Below are 6,351 nucleotides of genomic sequence, written 5' to 3'. Positions count from 1 at the left end.
CTCCGCTCCGGGCCACTGGGCATTCTCCCCGCTCCGCTCCGGGCCACTGGGCATTCTCCCCGCTCTGCTCCGGGCCACTGGGCATTCTCCCCGCTCTGCTCCGGGCCGTCGTCCCCACTTTGCATCATCAATCTATGATTCTCAAGGTCAGTTAAGAACGGGTAATAGCTAGCAACACCCACATCCTATGAAAGAATTTTTCAAAGCTGGCATGTAATTCCCTGGTTTTCCTCTGTCACTTTAGCCTTAATTGTGCTTTTCTAATTCTAACCCCTTGAGCATCCTAACATTCAATTGCACCACCATTGATTGATATATGTTGAGCTGCCTGGGGCTTTAAACTCTCAAATTCCCTTCCTAAACCTCTTAACCTTGCTACTTCACTTTCATAGAATCCCTACAGCGTGGAAACAGGCCCTTCAAGCCAACAAGTCCACACTGACCCTCAGAGTATCCCACCCAGACCCATCCTGCATAACCCACCTAATCTACACGTCCCTGGACACTCCGGGCAATTTAGCATGGCCAATCCACCTAACCTGCACATCTTTGGACTGTGGAAGGAAACCGGAGCACCTGGAGGAAACCCACGCACACACGGGGAGAACGTGCAAACTCCACACAGACAGTCACCCAAGAGTGGAATCAAACCCAGGTCCCTGGCAATGATGAGGCAGCAGTGCTAACCACTGAGCCACCGTGCCATCATTCTTTCTCTTAACACTCTTGCAAAACCTTCCTCTTTGAGTAAGTCTGTGACCAATATCTTCTTATATTGCTTGTTGGTAGTCTTGTTTTATAATGTCTTTGTGAAGTGCCTTGAGATAATTTACTGTGTTAAATGTTTTACATAATCTCATATTGTTATTGTTGTTATTGACAGCAAATGAATAAAGATCTATCAGAGGATCAGTAAATATATTTGAAAGAGATTTTCTGAAACTATATACCTCTCAGACATTTGGTGCCTCCATTAGAGTTGTAGGCTGTCACTCTATCTTCCCCCCTCCTCAGCAGAGTTAGTGCCCTCTGCTGATCCTGTATTCATAAGTTAGGGGGAGGCGATGGCCACGTGGTATTATCACTGCTCTGTTAATCCAGAGAATGTTCTGGGGACCCAGGTTCAAATCCAGCCACAGCATATGGTGGAATTTGAATTCAATAAATATCAGGAATTAAGAATCTAATGATGACTATGCATCCATTGCTGATTGTTGGAAAAACCCATCAGGTTCACTAATGTCCTTTAGGGAAGGAAATGGCCATCTTTACCTGGTCTGACCTACATGTGACTTCCAGACCCACAGCAATGTGGTTGACTCTTAACTGCCCCCTGGGCAATTAGGGATGGGCAATAAATGTTGCCTGGCCAGCAATGCCCTCATCCTATGAATGAATAAAGGAAGTCACCATACAGGAAATCAGTGAGCAGGAATTCCTGGAACAACCCCAGGCTCTCAAAAGAGATTTACAGAAGTTCCTATTTTGAAAGAATCAACAACATACTCTATCTTTGGTATCATAAGATGCCCATTCAGTCTGCTCCTTTATTGAATCATGGCTGATCTGTTTCTCAGCCCCATTTCTCCTGTCTTCTTCCCATAACCCTTGATCCCTTTACTAAACAAGAACCTATCTATCTCTGTCTAAATAAAAACACAAAAATGACAAGGCCTCCACAGCCTTCTGTGGCAATGAGTTCCACCCATTGTCTGAAGAAATCCCTCCTCATCTCAGTTGTAATGCCCCTTCACTTGAGGGTGTGCCCTCAAGTACTAGTCTCTCCTACTGGAGAGACATCTTCCTCACATCCACTCTATCCAGGCTTCTCAGTATTCTCTAAGTTTTAATGAGATCCCCCTTATCTTTCTGAGCTCCGTCAATACACACCCATGTATTTCCATCTTTTTCCTTTGAAAGATTTTAAATTGCATTACTTATAAAAATATCCAAGTTTCATTTTGTTCCTAAGAATCACCTGATGTTGATGGACCTAGATAGGGTTTCATTCACCACTTGCTATGAAATTGCTTGTTCACAGAAGTGGTCCATTGCTCTGTTTTAGCTGATTCCTAGTCCATATAAAAGCATAGGAAATAGGAAGAGGAGGAGGCCATTCAGCCCCTTGAGCCTGCTCCACCATTCAGTAGGAAAATAGCTGATCTCACATTCCTCATGCACACTTTCCTGTCTGTTCGCTGTAACCCATGATGTCCCTACTCATCAAGAGTCTATATGTCTCAGCCTTAAATATACACAAGGACTCTGTCCCCACAGCTCTTTGTGGCAATGGTTTCCAAAGACTCTCAATCAATTGAGAGACAAAATTCCTTCTCATCTCAGTCTTAAGTTGATGCCCCTTTATTCTGAGACTGGTCCTAGACTCTCCTGTGAGTGAAAAGCCCTCTCAGCATTTATTTCATAGAACCCCTACAGTGTGGAAACAGGCCCTTCAGCCCAACAAGTCCACACCAACCCTCAGAGCATCCCACACAGGCTCATTCCCCAAACCCACCTCTACACACTACAGGCAAAACTCTATACAGACAGTTGCCCGAATAGGAATTGAACCCAGGCCCCAAGGCTGTGAGGCAGCCGTGCTAACCACTGAGCCACTGTGCCACAGTGCCACACTGCAGTTTTTCTCTATTTAAATGATATTCTGTTCTTTCGTTCTCCCTTCCAAAATGAACAATTTCACATTTTCCCCCATCATACTCCATTTGCCAATTTTTTTGCCCACTTACTTAACCTATCATTATCTTGCTGTAAACTATTTGTCTCTCTCTCGCAACTTGCCTTTCCACCTACTTTTGTGTTGTCTGCAAATTTATCTGCAGTATGGTTGCTCACTTCCTCCAAGTCATTCATATATATTGTAAACAGTTGTGGTCACAGCACTGATCTCACTGATCTCCTTTGCTCACAGGTCGCCAACCTGAAAAAAATCCTTTCCTCCAATTCCTGTTTCCATTAGTCAATTCTCTATCCATGCTGATATGCTACCTCCAACACCATGGGCTCTTAACTAAGGTACATTGTCGAACACCTTCTGGAAGTCCAAATCCACCACATCTATTGGTTCCCCTGTATCCACTCTGGTTGAAACTTTGTCAAAAAACTCTAATTAATTAGTCAGACACAATTTCCCTTTCATGAAACCATGCTGAATCTCCTTCAATATTGATTTATTTATTGTCACATGTACTGAAATATAGTGAAAAGCTTTGTTTGCAAGCAGTACAGGCAAATCACACTAAGCAAAGGATGTACAGATCAAAAAGACTTAGAGGCATACAGGTTACATTGCACAGGGTGTGCACTAGGTGAAATCAACGTTAACAAGATCATCATCATTATTTGAGTCTAGAGAGTCCATTTATCAGTCTGAATAGATTATGATTTTCCAAATGTGTTGCTATTACTTCCTTAATTATTGATTCCAATACTTTACCAACAAAAGACAGCAAATCACCCTTCCCCCCCAAAAAAAAATGAATGGAATCATAACAAATTTATGCTTGCTGTCAATACAATTAATTTGTTTGCTCCATTAAGTACTCCAAATGTCTTTTGGGGGACTCTAATCACCCAAAATCTGTTTAGAATGAGCTTAGAATGCAGATGTCCTTGTGATATGAACCAAACGTTCTTTCACATATATACATTTTCAGTATCTCTGCACGCAAGCCTAAGAATTGGCCAATTCAACTTTATATCAATGCACCATGAATGTACGGATTAGTCGCTATGAATGGACTTACTTAATTCAATTCATACAGTCGTGATGACCAATAATTATGCAAATTAAAACACACAAGACATCACTGGGGCTTCTACCTAGTTGAAAAAAGTTGGCTTTTAATTTTCCTTCAGTATTTATAATCTTTTTGTTTGAACAAAAACTCTTGTAGCTTTTTCTCTCATGTACCTGACTGCCCTTACAGCCTCCTAGTCTCAAAACATACCCTCTATCTCTTTCTCATCTGTTCACAGACTGACCATGACCATCGGTCTTCAAAAAGGAAATCAGAGGCTTTGATAACACAGTGTGGAGCTGGAGGAACACAGTAGGTCAGGCAGCATCAGAGGAGCAGGAAAGTTGACTTTTCCGGTCAGGACTCTTCTTCAGAAACTTTCCTGCTCCTCTGATGCTGCCTGACCTGCTATGTTCCTCCAGCTCCACACTGTGTTAACTCTGACTCCAGCACCTGCAGTTCTTACTATCTCTCAATCAGAGGCTTTGAGGTGTTTTTAAAGAGAATACCATTTGTATAATGGAACTGAAAAGTAACAGGTGTTTCCAAATACATTCCTTGAAAAAGAGTCAAAAAGCTGTCTTTATTTTGAAGAGAAAATGGACTGGATGCTTTCATGAAATGTTCTAAGTACATAAATGTTTCATATTTTTATCTGAAATATTCAAAAGAAAAAGAAAATCTTGTGTTTATAAAGCTTTCACTATATCAATTGTTGATATCCAAAGAAATTCAAGTCCAATAAAAATCAGCTATGAAGTACAGTTATGATTGGATTATAGATGGAGTTATTTTTGGCAGGATTACACAAAAAGTTAATAACTCATTAACATATTTTTGTTAATATTAATGGAGGAAGGAACCTAGGACAGGACACTGAGTGAGCATTCTTCTTTTTACAAAATAAGGCGTTGACCTGAATCCGTAACATCCCTACAGTATGGAAACAGGCTATTCAGCCCAACAAGACCACACTGAGTCTTTAAAGAACATCCCAGCCAGACTCACTCCCCTACCCGGTCCCTGTATTTCCCATGGCTAACCCACCTATGGACACCTTAGTACAGTCAATCCACTTAACCTGCAAATCTTTCGACTATGGAAGGAAACCAGAGCTCCCAGAGGAAACCCATGCAGACACAGCAAGAACATGTAAACTCCACACAGACAGTTGCCAGAGGGTGGAATTGAACCCAGGTCCCTGGTGCTGTGAGGCAGCAGTGCTAACCACTGAGCCACCATGCTGTAAATTCTCAGTTTAAAATCTCGTAGAGTCATAGAGACGTACAGCACAGAAACAGACCCTTCAGTCCAACTCACCCATGCCCACCAGATAGCCTAAATTAATCTAGTCCCATTTGCCAGCATTTGGTCTTTAGCCCTCTAAACCCTTCCTATTCATATACACATCCAGATGCTTTTTAAATGTTATAATTGAACCAGCCTCCACCACTTGCTTTAACAGCACATCTTGTGGGAGTGTAGCATTCTGTCAGTATGGCACTTAGGTTCCAGCCTGGACTATACTTGCTCAGCCATGCAATGATCCACCAGAAGGGAGGTGGAACTTGAAGTGACATCTTTTTTTGCTCAAAGAACACTACTATGCTGCCTTGAGACCTCCTCCACCCTAGATTATATGCTTATTTTATGGAATCAGGTTTCCAATTACAACCCTCTAAATCAATGAGAAAAATACTTACAAATAAATCAACCGACACTCGCTCTGAAGTATTAAAGGAATGCTCATTGCTCAGGAGAAATAGTCAGTTTTTTTGCAGCTAGTGCTTATTAAGTGCATGGTTAGCAGCTTAACAAGTGGCTCAGTGACAGTACTGCAGATGTACTCAGCCTGACTTCTGAGTTGTGCATCAGCTGCTACCCATGCAATTTTGCCCAAAACACTTAAGTTGCAGTAAGCTTACAACATTAGTACGCTTGTAGAAAAAAAGGTGAAAAGCAAGAAGTCGTTTAACACAGTCTTTTTGTGTTTATGGAGTAAGGACCCTCTCTGTGGTTTTCCTCTTTGAAGAAAAAGATTTGCATCAGGTGCACATCATCACAAACAGTTCATCGAATAGATGCAGTGACTTGCCTATTTCACAGCTGAGTTCAACCACAGTAACAAGCACTGGGAGTTTGAATGCTGAACTATAATCACAGTAAATAACTCTGCACTGGTTACACCTGAAAATTCTCTGTGTAAATCACTAAAATGCAAATTTGCAGCTGTATTCTATGTGGAGCTAGAGCAAGGAAAGCTCTGGAAGCCATTTACTAGATTATTGATGAGCTAGTCATTCAGAAACTATATTGAGGATGACTACTGTTCATCTTTATTATTATGTTTCATTTTCAGTTATGTACAAACACACAAAGAACAGCAGATGTCTGTGATTGTATTAAATGACTGCAATGCCCTTGAGGAGTTTAGCTAACCATATAAATGGTAAGATGGGATCTTATGCTGTTACACAGTTACCTAAACACTAAGATTGTGTTATGGCCTATAGACTCTGGCAGTTGCGTCTAATATTAAGTTGTATGTCTACACTTTTCAGAAAGAAATCAATTTGAGATTTTACATTTCTGA

At 41.3% G+C, this 6,351-nt stretch overlaps 1 long non-coding RNA gene across 2 annotated transcripts in view; it reads right to left on the bottom strand.

Annotated features, from left to right (window-relative positions):
- Nucleotides 1-5,606, bottom strand: part of LOC125483194 — a 33,790-nt gene extending 28,184 nt beyond the window's left edge. For both annotated transcript variants that reach the window (XR_007262150.1, XR_007262151.1), the window contains exon 1: nucleotides 5,462-5,606. This is a non-coding gene — a long non-coding RNA (uncharacterized LOC125483194). The remainder of the gene's footprint in view (nucleotides 1-5,461) is intronic.
- Nucleotides 5,607-6,351: the final 745 nt, after the last annotated feature.

This window comes from Rhincodon typus, chromosome 5 (assembly GCF_021869965.1).
Source record: "Rhincodon typus isolate 14 chromosome 5, sRhiTyp1.1, whole genome shotgun sequence".
Lineage (NCBI taxonomy): Eukaryota > Metazoa > Chordata > Chondrichthyes > Orectolobiformes > Rhincodontidae > Rhincodon > Rhincodon typus.
Note: the sequence above shows the minus strand (reverse complement) of the source record. Positions and strands in the feature narration are given on the sequence as shown.